The following is a 14503-nucleotide window of genomic DNA, read 5'->3' on the forward strand; positions in this document are numbered from 1 at the left end:
CTTCTCTACTCTATCTAAGCCAAGGAAAATTGGTGGGATAGGATTACCTGACCCTGAAGCATACATGAGGTCCATCCTCCTATCCAGGATAGTTGATTGGATTAGGTCTCCCTCCACCAAGACGTGGATTACTTTGGAAAACTCCTTTTTAAATACTCCCCTCCGGGCCCTACTTCTGTCGGGTAAACCCCTCCCCAACCTATATACCATTCCTAACTCGATGATTAAGAACACCTTCAAAACTTGGAAATGGTTTTCAACCAGGGAAAATTCCATATCCCATCCTTCCCCTTTATTGCTTACTAAAGACATAATCTCCCTAGCACCTAGAGAGCTTAGAGATAGCTTTTCCCTCTCTCTACGTTCTTCTTCCGTCTCTTTGGAGAAGCTAACAAATTCAGATGGGACATTACCTACAGACCAAAAATTACTCGAACTCCTCCAAATAAAACAATGTAATCCCATCCCACTGAAATTTCTCAAATCAGAAACCCTCTCCTCCCTTAAAAACACCTCATCCCTCAAAGAACTCAACTGGTTTGAAAAATTGTTAAGCACCACTTTATATCCCTCCAAACTCATCTCCACAATTTACAGGAATCTGAAGTCTGCAACTTCAGTACCCAAACCTGCAATAGTAGGTTTATGGGAGAAAGATCTACAACGGTCCCTATTTAAATCGGAAATCTCCTCCATGATGATTGCTCCGCACAGGATTTCCAGATGTGCCCGAATACAGGAGAACAGTTACAAGATCCTGTCTCGCTGGTACAAAACACCAGATAAAACGTGTCTCTACGATGTAAAACAGCAAAAGGCTCCTATAAACACATCTGGTGGTCCTGCAGTTTGATCAAACCATGGTGGGAGGAGATAGTGAAAAGTATAAACAAAATCTGTCAAACTACCATTACCTGTACACCGAAGTTAGTTCTCCTCTCCCTGGGGCTCCAGAAAATCCCTAAAAATAAAACCTCGCTTTTCTCCCTTATGTTGGAAGCTGCCAGGCTACTCCTTCCAAGATTCTGGATCTGCTCTGATATCCCTAGTCTCGAGAACTGGTATGCTAAGATAGACCAGATTTATAGGATGGAAGAAATTTCCCACTGGGAACTTAGAACGAGATCTGTCTTTCTCAATATTTGGAGCCCCTGGAGGAGGTTCAGAGGTTATCCCTGATCTTCTTAAGTAAACTGCCTAATTCCTTACCTTAACCTACTAACCCCTACTCCCCCTTCCCTCTCCCCTCTCAATGACTACCCTCCACTGTCCTACTTGAGTCCTACAAGTTTTGTACCTGTATCTTTTACAACTTGTAATAGTCATAATAATTACGCTCTACCATGTATATGTCTATGCAATACTTGTGATATCTATACCTGTATTGTTCCTTGTTTTTTCATATATGTTTTTTATGAAAATAAAAATTATTAATATATTTAAAAAAAAGACATAGCATTCTCTTTTTTTTTTTTTTTTAATAAATATATTTTATTTTACAAATAGTAGATCTACAGTATTCCATTTTGGTATCACAAAACATTAATACAGTAGTACATAGTGTCATCATATACTAAGATTTTTAACCCCCCCTTCCCTCCCTCCAACCCCCTTTTTTCCACGGAGCTACTGTCTTTACGCCTAGTATTGTCATTTCAAGTTGCCCCATATCCGCATCCAAGTTGCCTTTTTTCCTACTGTTTGGGCGAGGATGCATTCATATTGCTTAACCCTGTTCATCCGTTCCATCCACTCCTGAAAATTAGGGTATTCCGAAGTGCCCTAATACTTAACAATTAATATTTTGGCCAGTGCAATACCCCGAAGCCAGAGTGTCTGCTCAGTTTTATTTTGGTCTATCTCTGGGAATGCACCCAGGATAGCATAATTAATGCAAGCCTCATATTTCATGGGGGAACTATCCCGCAATTTCCAAAATATTTTAGTCCAATACTCTTTTATCCCTGGGCATTCCCAAAGTAGATGTATATAGTCTCCTCTATCGTTACTACATTTATAACAGTTCTGTTTCCTATCGTTGTAAATAGTATGTAAAAAGACTGGTGTATAATAGAGACGGAGTATAATTTTCAAAAGAATCCATGCATGGGCAGCGGAGACCGTCGATCTTTTAATATTTCTGTACACCGCGTTCCACGGGATAGGTTCCCCATTCTGCAGGTCCTTTTCCCATTTAGCCTCACTTCTAAATATAATTGTTTTAGTGTATTCATATTTTAATTTTGCATAAATGTGTGATATGGAAGTGTTAAAGGTCATATCATAACAAAAATCTAAAAAGGTGTTCCTTACAATATTTAAGTAATTCTTATTCTCCGTGTAGTGAATAGCGTGTCGTAATTGTTCATATCTAAATTTATCAATAAATCCTAATGTAATATCGGGTAGGATTTTATTTAAAGGCTTAAGCTGTCCTTTATGAAAAACTTGTGCAATAAGGCATATCCCATATTTTTCCCAATATTTAACATCACCCATTAACATAACTTGTGATAGATGTGCATTCCCCCACAGTGGGGTGTAATGAACTGCCTGGGTTACTCCTACCATATATCTAAGTTGTTGCCAAATATACCCGAGCATCCTACCGAACGGGTTCATTATTATTTTCTACTCCATGGTGCCAGTTTCGAGAATGTGAAAGAGATCCTCCCAGGGTCTACAGTGCTACCCATAAATAAGCCGAATGCATTTATTCTTTCGATTCCTCACACACCATCTCAATTGGGCGGCTATATAGTATCCCTTTAGAAAAGGAACGGAGAGTCCGCCCTCTTCTTTGTATAGATAATGTATCTTAATTCTGACTCGTTTGCGCCCCCATATTAGTTCGTTGAAGAGGGACTCTAGCTTATTGAAAAATTTGTCTTCTATCGTTATTGGGCTAGCATTAAATACATATAATAACATTGGAAGCAACGTCATTTTTATAAGTGCTATGCGATTAATTTGTGACAGGGGAAATTTAAGCCATGTTCTAATTTTTTTCTTAACTCTATCTATTATTGGAAGTATGTTCAGTTTCGTATAATGTTCCAATTTGGTCCCTATCTGGATACCCAGAAATAATAGAGAATCTGCTGGGGTCAGTATACTAACTCGGAGATTGTGACCGGGCGGAAACGGACGTTTTAATGGCAGGAATTTTGATTTCTCCCAATTTATCTCATATCCTGATAGGCACCCAAATTCATCCAGACTATCCATAACCCTGGGCAAATTCATATATCCTCTCCCCAGGAATAGTAACATGTCGTCCGCATAGAGACTAATTTTGTCGTCCTCTCCCTCACACCCAAAACCGGATATTTCCCCATCTGCTCGGATCTTACACGCCATTGGCTCCAGGAACAGCGAGAAGAGCAAGGGGGAAAGGGGACAACCCTGGCGTGTTCCGCGTGTCAAGGGGAAAGGGGCAGAGTATGCGCCATTAATTCGGACCCTAGATACTGGGTTTTGATACAAAATACGAACCCATTTAGAGAAGTATTCACCTATTTTAACCCGGGACATTACTCTCCAAAGGAAGGACCACTCCACCTGTCGAAGGCCTTAGCGGCGTCCAAGGACAGGATGGAGCGGTCCTCCCCATCCCCCATCTGAACATTCAGAAAGGGCCTCCTTACATTATCCTGTATATTCCTTTTCGGAATAAACCCGGTTTGGTCCGCGTGAACGACTTTGTGGATAACTGTTTTTAATCTGTTCGCTAGCAGTTTGGCCAAGATTTTATAATCTGTGTTCAACAGAGAGATGGGGCGATAAGATGTGACTGACAGCGGATCTTTCCCTTTTTTAGGAATCAATGTAATGGTTGCTTCCATCCATGAGGGGGGAAGAGAACCCATTGTCCAAGATTGATTTAATACCTCCAACATTTGGGGAAAGATCATTCCCCCATGTTTTCGGTATATTTCAAATGGAAAACCGTCCATCCCTGGGGAGGTATTGCCCTTAATGGTTTGCAACGTGGTTTGTAACTCAATCAGTTGAATAGGTCTGTTCAGCCAATCAATATCTTGTTGATCAAATTCAGGGATCTTGATGTTATCTAAATATTGATCTATTTTTTCTCCCTGATTTTGGGGCCCAGCTTCATATAGCATTGAGAAATATCGGGTAAACTCCCTTAGAATATCGTCGGGGTCTCGTAGAATAGTTCCCGCCTCAGTCCTAATTCCGGTTATATTATTACTCCCCCTTTGATTCTTTACTATCATAGATACCAGTCTACTTGGTTTTGCTAAAAGTTCTCAACCCCGAGAAGAACATTTTATTCTGCGCTTTTTTATATAGATATTGTTTATATTCATCTTGTATTTTTTTTAATTGATGTTGTTTTTCTGGGGTATTTGCACGGGTGATCTCTTTCATTGCCTGGCCAAGCAGGCCTTCTATTTCTTTTTGCGTTTCTGCAAAGGCATTTTTCTGTTTCCTAATTTGATATGAATATATACCTCGAAGGAATGCCTTGAGCGAGTCCCAGACCATATGGATATGGGTTGAGTTAACGTTATCGCTCCAAAAGAGCTTTATTTCTTCATTAATCTTGTCCAGATCCTTTATTAATGTCATCCAATGAGGATTGAGTTTAAAATTTTTATTTTGATTTGTTTTATTCTGGTTCTGCAGTATTATCATGACGGGGCTGTGGTCAGAAACGCCATGACGTTCATAGTTCATTTTTTTGACCTTATTAATGAGCCCGGGGCTGGCGAGGGCCAGATCAACTCGCGACATGGACCTATATGTATTACTAAAACATGAAAATGCTTGCTTATCTCCATAAAGAGACCGCCATATATCAACCAATGCCATTTCTTTACACATTCTGAAAAGTAAGGTACTTGAACCGGGACTCAATTCATAATTAATTATGGTAGAGATCCGATCCTTTCTAATGTCCATGACCGAGTTGAAATCGCCCATCACCAGCACCGGGCACTCCCCTCGTGCCGAGATATAATTCATCAGTCTACATAGTACCGTTGTCGTAAAGGGAGGTGGGATATATATGAAGGCAATAATTCTCCTTTGCCCCTGCCAATAACAGTGAAGAAAAATATACCGGCCCTCTTGGTCGATTAGCTGTTCTATTGGATCATAATCTACCTGTCTGTGCACATAAACACTAATTCCACGAGAGTATGTGGAATAACAAGAATGATATTCGTGGGAGGCCCATCTCCTTCCGCCGAGCGCTGCCACTTTTTCACCTGTGAGGTGTGTTTCTAGCAAGGCCACTATAGCTGGTAAATGTCTGGAAACCAAATCGAACACTACACACCTCTTGACTTTATCCGCAAAGCCGCGGATATTCCAGGTCAATATTCTAGACATCCCTTATATTTTTTTTTTTTTTATAATTGATCCCCCCTACCTTTAAGGCAGCACTGGGCGGAAGGGCAGGGGTGCCCCCAACGATACACCTTCCATACATCGACAGTTCCCCGCGGAAAAAAGCCCTCCCTCCCACCCTCCCAAGACCCCCACCCCCAAAACCCCCACTCCCCTCATGACCTGCGAGTTGCAAACTGTGACTCATAGGTCTCTAACTGTAGACTATCCCCCCCCTTCCCTCCCGCCGTCGACCCCCCCGGCTCCCCCTAGCAGCACCACGGGCAGATTACTTAATGACCTTAGAGTCCAACCAATCAGCTGCATCCTTTGGGTTGGAGAAAAATTGGACAGTTTCTTTATATATAACCCGTAATTTCGCAGGGTACATCATAGAGTATTTTAGTTGTGCTTGTATCAATCTTTTTTTTACATCCTTATATTCTCTCCTTTTATCTTGCGTAACTTTAGAGAAGTCCGGGTATATCTCTATATTGACGTCATTATATTTCACCGTTTGTATCTCTCTTTTCCATCTAAGGATATAGTCCCGATCTCTTGAGGAGGTCATTCTAATTAACAATGGCCTTGGTGCTGACCCTGGTTGAAGTTTTCTTGTTGGAATACGATGTGCTCTCTCCACTGTGGGTGTTGTAGCTGCCTCTGCGGTTTTTACGTTATTTGACAACTATTTTTGAATAAAGCCTTGGGGTCATCTTTTTCTGCTCCTTCCGGGAAGCCCACTAATTTGAGATTATCTCTCCGGGATCTGTCTTCCAGGTCTGCCATTTTTTCCTTTAGTGCTTTATTATCACTTTCTACTATTTCTAACCTTTTTTTAATCTGCCTAGACATAGCATTCTCTAATGTATCCGGATACTCATGAAAAGCGAGGGCATCTTTTAATCTCTCAGACAACCCCTGACAAAACTGACTACGAAGCGCGGGGTCATTCCACCCAGACTCTGTAGCCCATCTCCTAAACTCAACACAATACACCTCTGCAGAATGTTCTCCTTGTAATAAAGTACGCAACTTAGATTCTGCCATCGAGACCCGATCTGGGTCATCATAAATTAATCCCAAGGCTTTAAAAAATTCATCCACCGACCGGAGGGCCAGAGAACCGGTCGGCAAAGAAAAGGCCCAGGACTGCGCGTCCCCTTTAAGCAGGGAAATGATTATCCCTACTCTCTGACTCTCATCACCAGATGAAGACAGCCGCAGCTGAAAATACAACTTGCATGACTCTCTAAAGCGGATAAAATCATCCACACCCCTAGAAAACCGATCAGGGAGAGCAACCTTAGGTTCAAGGCTGGACTGACTCCCACCAGCGGAGCCATGAAGCAGAAAATTCTGACAAAGTGAAACTGCATTGCGGAGGTCAGCTACCTCCCAAGTTAACTCCTGCATGCGATCAACCAACGAATCAATTGACTCCATCTCAAAGCTGCTGAAAAATGGTAGTCTAGGTTTTGGCGGGTTATGATGTCACGCTGGACAGGATACAAGATACAACAGAAATCCACAAACAAGTGTCTAGGCCAGAAGCTGGGGATAAAGGTCACCTCCTTACAAATCCCTACCAGCTCTCCCTAGACTTCTGTGCCCACGTTCAGACCCTAGAGGTGGGAATAAACGTGCCCCCGTGCCTAAGGCTGAAGATTCCCTAAAATCCCTAAGATGGTCACAGGGGGAAAGAGACAGCTTGCTTCCTCAGACCTGGAGGAGGCAGGCGTCTCTCTAACAGCCTAGACAGAACACACACAAGAAAACAAAACCAACTTATTGTCACGAGGGTATCGAGAACCACGCCTGACTCCGTTATACCCGGGGTCAGGAAGTCGCAGCGGTTGGCTGCACGCTCTATTTAAGATAGGGTATGGTAGCTTTCTGGGTTTGCTTTGCAAACCCTTTTGGCTCACTCAGGGATTCGTAGCTCCTTCTCCTCAGCTGTTCCTTGTTCAGCACTCCCAAACCTCCTTATATTCCTCTCTCACACTTCTCTGGTTGCCAGATATAGAGGTTCCTGCCTGGACATCTATTCTGACCTTCTGGAGCTGTGTTGCTGCGTTCTCTGGTAGTTGGTCCAGAACGCTACCCTCCGGATCCCTGTTGGACCTTTGTGGTCTATTGTGATCGCCCACCTGGGTGTATGTGTTTGTCTGTTTTGTCTGTCCTCTCCCTGGTGTTTCCCTCTTAGTGATAGTGGTGCGGACTAGCGATCCCACGGGGCCGTTCACTATCTAGGGCTCATTTCAGGGAAAGCCAGGGTTTAGGCACGTGATCGCCGCACGGGTGAGGAACCCGTCTAGGGACGTCAGGGCAGTCAGGTGCCAGCCGCAAGGTGAGTTAGGGGTCACCACCTTTCCCTCTCCCTTGGGCAGGGCTTTCCCTTTTATCCTCCCTGTGCGTGTCGCCGGTCATTACATTATATCTGGCCCTTATTTTGTGTAGGAAAAAAAAATTTTTTTTTACCTACTTAGAATCCAGTATGGATCAAATTGCTGCTCTGTCCAAGCAATTTCATGGCCTGTCTTTGGAGATGGCAGGATTGAAGGCGTCGGTCCTCCAGCAACAGCAGCAATTACAACTGACCGCAAGCCCAGCGGTTGCTACAGGTAACCAGGTTGTTGCGGAACCCAAGGTCCCTCTCCCTGACAGATTTTCTGGGGGAAGGGACAAGTTTTTGACATTCCGTGAGGCCTGTAAGTTATATTTTAAACTGCGCCCTTACTCCTCTGGTAATGAAGATCAGCGGGTGGGGGTTGTTATTTCCCTGCTGCAGGGGGATCCGCAGTCCTGGGCGTTCTCTTTACCCACTGATTCCCAGGCTCTTCGGTCAGTGGATGAGTTTTTCGGGGCCTTGGGTCTCATATATGACGACCCTGACCGAATCGCACTGGCTGAATCAAGATTACGGAGACTCTTACAAGGAGAGCGGCCGGTAAAGGAGTATTGCTCTGACTTCCGTAGGTGGGCTACGGATACCCAATGGAACGACCCGGCTCTCAGGAGTCAGTTCTGCTCTGGGTTATCCGAAAGGGTTAAGGATGCGCTTGCATTATATGAGACCCCCTTTTCCCTTGATGCGATTATGTCCCTTTCTATCCGTATAGAGAGACGCCTTAGGGACAGGTTGAAAAAACCGGAGCAATTGGTAACCCCTCCCAAGCAGCAGTTAGTCTGTACAGACCTAGAAGAGCCTATGCAGCTAGGAGGAACTACTCGTCAGGTCCGTCCTCCTGAGGCTCGCCGTAGGTGTGGGGTTTGTTTTTTTTGTGGGGAGAGGGGTCATTTCATTAATGTCTGTCCTTCTTTCCTCAGAAACAAAAGACCGTCGGAAAAACTACTAACCCCAGGCTGTGTGGAGGATGTCAGCCGGGGGGTATACGTTTCCTCCATACGCACATCGCAATTTGTGTTGCCAGCGGTTATTGTTTTTGGTGATAAGACGGAGACTATTTCTTTCTTTCTAGACAGTGGAGCAGGGGTAAATTTGATAGATGCCCATTTTGCCCGCACTATGGGTTTGTCTCTCTGTACGTTACAGAGACCTATTCCCATATTCGCTATTGATTCTGCTCCCCTGTCTCAGAGAAACCTCACTCACATTGTCCATAACTTACACCTTCAGGTAGGGGACCACCATAACGAGATGCTTTCATGTTATGTTCTGAAGGGGCTTCCCTCTCCGGTAGTGCTGGGTCTTCCCTGGTTGGTAGCGCACAATCCAGTGGTGGATTGGCAGGCCAGGGAGATATTGGAGTGGAGTGAGCAGTGCAGAGAAAATTGCTTAAATAGCAATTGCTTAGTCGCCTCCATAACTACCCTACCTACATTTATTTCGGATTTTGAGGATGTTTTTTCTGAAAAGGGTTGTCAGAAGTTACCACCTCATCGTCCTTATGATTGCCCGGTTAACCTTATTCCCGGCGCAAAATTACCCAAGACCAGGTTATATAATCTTTCGGGTCCAGAGAGACAAGCCATGAAATATTATATCTCCGAGAGCTTGGCTAAGGGACACATCAGACCCTCTTCTTCACCTGTGGCTGCAGGGTTTTTCTTCGTTAAAAAGAAAGATGGGGGCCTGCGTCCTTGCCTAGATTTTCGCGAATTAAATCGGATAACCATCCGAGACCCATACCCTCTTCCTCTCATTCCTGACCTGTTTAACCAGATTGCGGGTGCTAGGTGGTTCTCCAAACTTGATCTTAGGGGGGCCTACAATCTGATTCGTATTAAGGAGGGGGATGAGTGGAAGACAGCGTTTAACACCCCTGAGCAGCGATGGACTGGCCATCGGGAGTACCGGGAGAATACCGGTGGGCCGATCGAATTATGGGCCGGCCAGGGCCGCCATCAGGGGGGTAAAGCCGATACCCCAGTAAGGGGCCCGGACCCCGGGGGGGCCCGGCCGGTCCCGAGCCATTTTAATTTTTTTGCTGTCAGTGTGTTAACTTTAAAATCAGCGCTCATCTCTTTACTATCTTACACTGACTCAGCTCCAGTAACAGCAGGCAGTGTGGGGGCGGCGCTCACTCACTGACGTCACACGCCTGCTCCTCCCACTAGGCGGCGCAGGCGCGTGACGTCAGTGAGTGAGCGCTGCCGCCCGCACTTGTTACTGGAGGCTGGAGGGAGCTGAATGTAAGGTAGTAAAGAGATGAGCGCTGTGTTTAAAGTTACTGCCTGCAGCCTGCAGGATACCGATTTATTAATGTATACTACTGTGAGTGGCGGGGAGGGGGATCTATGGATGACGGCACTGTTATAGGGAGGGGGATCCGTGGATGGCACTGTTATGGGGGGGGGTCTGTGGATGACACTTATGGGGGGGGGTCTGTGGATGACACTTATGGGGGGGATCTGTGGATGGCACCATTATGGAGGGGGATTTTTTTTTCTAAATTAAGAGTAAAAATAAAAAACCTGTTTATACTTGGAATGTTTTTACTTATGTTTTTTTTTTAGTGTGTTTGGGAAAAATAAAGTGGGCCGGTCTGGCTGAAGTCCAGGGCCACTTTATTGTCCCAGTCCATCCCTGCCCCTGAGGGGCATTATGAAAATCTAGTCATGCCTTTCGGTCTGACCAATGCTCCTGCCGTCTTTCAACATTTCGTTAATGACATTTTTAGTCATCTAATCGGCAGGTTTGTGGTAATATACCTAGATGATATTTTAATTTATTCGTCTGATCTGAAAACACATGAGGTGCATGTCAGACAAGTACTGCAGGTCCTACGGACGAATGAATTATATGCTAAAATTGAAAAATGTGTCTTCGCCGTTCAGGAGATACAATTCCTGGGTTATTTTTTATCTGCTTCAGGTTTCCGTATGGATCCTAGGAAGGTCCAGGCAATTTTAGATTGGGATCTTCCTGAGAACCTCAAAGCACTGCAACGGTTCTTGGGCTTCGCGAATTTCTATAGGAAATTCATTAAAAATTATTCACTTATTGTAAAACCGCTTACTGACATGACTAGGAAGGGGACTGATTTTTCTAAATGGTCTGACGCCGCTAAAGTTGCTTTTTCCTCTCTAAAAGAGAGGTTTACCTCAGCACCTGTACTGGTCCAACCTGATGTCTCTCAGCCTTTTATTGTTGAAGTCGATGCGTCAGAGGTGGGAGTGGGGGCTGTGCTGTCTCAGGGTCCGTCTCCTGGCAAATGGCGTCCTTGTGCTTTCTTTTCTAAAAAACTATCTGCAGCAGAAAAGAACTACGATATTGGCAATAGGGAACTATTAGCTATTAAACTTGCGTTTGAGGAGTGGCGTCACTTCTTAGAGGGGGCAGTCCACCCCGTCACTGTGATTACGGACCACAAAAATCTTCTGTACCTCGAAACAGCTAAGCGTATCACCCCTAGACAGGCTAGGTGGTCGCTATTTTTTACCAGGTTTAACTTTGTGATTACCTATCGTCCTGGGGCAAAGAATACCACGGCTGATGCACTATCTCGTTGTTTCCCTGGAGGGGGTAATGTGAGTGATCCGGTGCCCATTCTTCAAAGAGGAGTGGTTGTTTCTGCGGTACACTCTGTTCTGGAGGGGAAGGTGTTAGAGGCCCAGGGGGACGCCCCGGTCTCTTGCCCCTCAAGAAATTGTTTGTACCGTTGAACCTACGTTTCGAATTATTAAAGGAACATCATAGTTCGGCACTTGCTGGGCACCCGGGTAGTAAAGCAACCTTGGAGCTATTGTCTCGTCGTTTTTGGTGGCCAAGATTGCGTCAGGATGTATTGGATTTTGTGTCTTCTTGTTCTACCTGTGCGCGCGCAAAAGTTTCACATACACGTCCTGCAGGGTCTCTATTACCACTCGTCATTCCCAATAGACCATGGACACATCTGTCAATGGATTTTATTACTGACTTACCTTTGTCTGCGGGTAAAACAGTTATTTTGGTAGTAGTGGACAGGTTTAGCAAAATGGTACACTTCATTGCGTTACCCGCACTACCTAATGCTAAGACTCTTGCTCAGGTATTCGTCAGTGAAATCGTGAAGCATCACGGGGTCCCCTCCGATGTTGTTTCGGATCGGGGTACCCAGTTTATTTCTAAATTTTGGAAAGATTTTTGTTCCCATTTGGGGGTACACTTGTCCTTTTCCTCAGCTTTCCATCCTCAGTCGAATGGACAGACTGAGCGTACCAACCAAAACCTGGAGACATATCTAAGATGTTTTGTGTCTGAAAACCAAGAGTTGTGGTCATCATATTTACCGTTAGCCGAGTTTGCCATAAATAATCGTCGTCAGGAATCCACTGGCAAGTCACCATTTCTTGGTGCATATGGTTTTCATCCCCAATTCTGTACTTTCAAAGAGGGGGGGTCTTCTGGGGTTCCCGAAGAGGAACGGTTTTCGTCATCTCTTTCATCGGTATGGCAGAAGGTGCAAGCTAACTTGAAAAATATGGGAGGTAAATACAAATGCATAGCTGATAAGAGACGGTCGCCAGGTCCGGACCTAGGAGTGAATGACTATGTGTGGTTGTCTACTAGGAATATTAAATTGAAGGTTCCCTCTTGAAAACTGGGTCCTAGGTTTATTGGCCCTTACAAAATTGTAGCCATCATCAACCCCGTGGCTTTTCGCCTGGAGTTACCTCAGACTTTTAAAATTCATAATGTTTTTCATAAGTCGTTACTCCAAAAATATGTTCCACCTCTAGAACCGTCACCGCTGCCACCCCCTCCTGTTGTCGTGGATGGTAATCTAGAATTTCAGATATCTAAAATTGTTAATTCTCGTCGGGTCCGCCGCTCTCTGCTATCTGGTGCATTGGAGAGGTTACGGTCCCGAGGAAAGAATGTGGGTTCCTGCGTCTGAGGTAAACGCCGACAGGCTAGTTCGGGTTTTTCATGCCTCTCATCCTGAGAGACCTGGTCCTGAGTGTCCGGAGGCCCCTCGTAGAGAGGGGGGTACTGTCACGAGGGTATCGAGAACCACGCCTGACTCTGTTATACCCGGGGTCAGGAAGTCGCAGCGGTTGGCTGCACGCTCTATTTAAGATAGGGCTGTTTTCCTTATGGTAGCTTTCTGGGTTTGCTTTGCAAACCCTTTTGGCTCACTCAGGGATCCGTAGCTCCTTCTCCTAAGCTGTTCCTTGTCCAGCACTCCCAAACCTCCTTATATTCCTCTCTCACACTTCTCTGGTTGCCAGAGATAGAACTTCCTGCCTGGACATCTATTCTGACCTTCTGGAGCTGTGTTGCTGCGTTCTCTGGTAGTTGGTCCAGAACGCTACCCTCCAGATCCCTGTGGGACCTTTGTGGTCTATTGTGATCGCCCACCTGGGTGTATGTGTTTGTCTGTTTTGTCTGTCCTGTCCTGGTGTTTCCCTCTTAGTGATAGTGGTGCGGACTAGCGATCCCACCGGCCCGTTCACTATCTAGGGCTCATTTTAGGGAAAGCCAGGGTTTAGGCACGTGATCGCCGCACGGGTGAGGAACCCATCTAGGGACGTCAGGGCAGTCAGGTGCCAGCCGCAAGGTGAGTTAGGGGTCACCACCTTTCCCTCTCCCTTGGGCAGGGCTTTCCCTTTTATCCTCCCTGTGCGTGACGTCGGTCATTACACTTATCTTGTCACAGAGCAGATACAGCAAATCCTTCTTTCCTTCCTTCCTTCCTTCCTTCCACTGAGCAAGATAGAAGCTATAACCCGCACAGGACACTGGGAAGAGGCGTAATTTAAACTCATACAAACGACCCCATCCAGTGCACCTGAAGGGAGGCAGATACAGCTCAACTCCAAAATAAAAACAAAAAACTACACACGTGCTGCTAACCTGGCAGACCTCAGCACATAACCTGAGCAGGGCATGACAAATGGCCCCCATGACTACTCCTCTGACACCAGCATGACTACCCTCTGACACCAGCACTTACTCATGACTACTCCTCTGACACCAGGACAACCCCGTGACTACTCCTCTGACACCAGCATGATCCCTTGACTACTCCTCTGACACCAGCAGTTGCTCATGGCTACTCCTCTGACACCAGGACAACCCCCGTGACTACTCCTCTGACACCAGCATGGCCCCAATGACTACTCCTCTGACACCAGCATGACCCCCATGACTACTCCTCTGACACCAGCATGACCCCCATGACTACTCCTCTGAGACCAGCACGGCCCCAATAACAACTCCTCTGACATTAGCATGGCTCCAATGACTACTCCTCTGACACAAGCATGACCCCCATGACTACGCCTCTGACACCAGAATGGCCCTTATGACTACTCCTCTGACACCAGCATTTCCCCATAACTACTCCTCTGACACCAGCAGTACCCCCATGACTATTCTAATGAGACCAGCACGGCCCCAATGACTACTCCTCTGACACCAGCACAGCTCCAATAACTACTCCTCTTACACCAGCAAAGCCCCCATGACTATTCCTCTGACACTAGCACTACAGTACCCCATGACTACTCTTCTGAGACCAGCACGGCCCCAAAAACTACTTCTCTGTCACTAGCTCAACCCCCATGACTACTCCTCTGACACCAGCATGGCCCCCATGACTACTCCTCTGTCACCAGCATGACCCCCATGACTACTCCTCTGACACTAGCACTACCCCCATGACTATTAATCGGTTGCATGTGCTAATTTATAACT

This window comes from Bufo bufo, chromosome 5 (assembly GCF_905171765.1).
Source record: "Bufo bufo chromosome 5, aBufBuf1.1, whole genome shotgun sequence".
Lineage (NCBI taxonomy): Eukaryota > Metazoa > Chordata > Amphibia > Anura > Bufonidae > Bufo > Bufo bufo.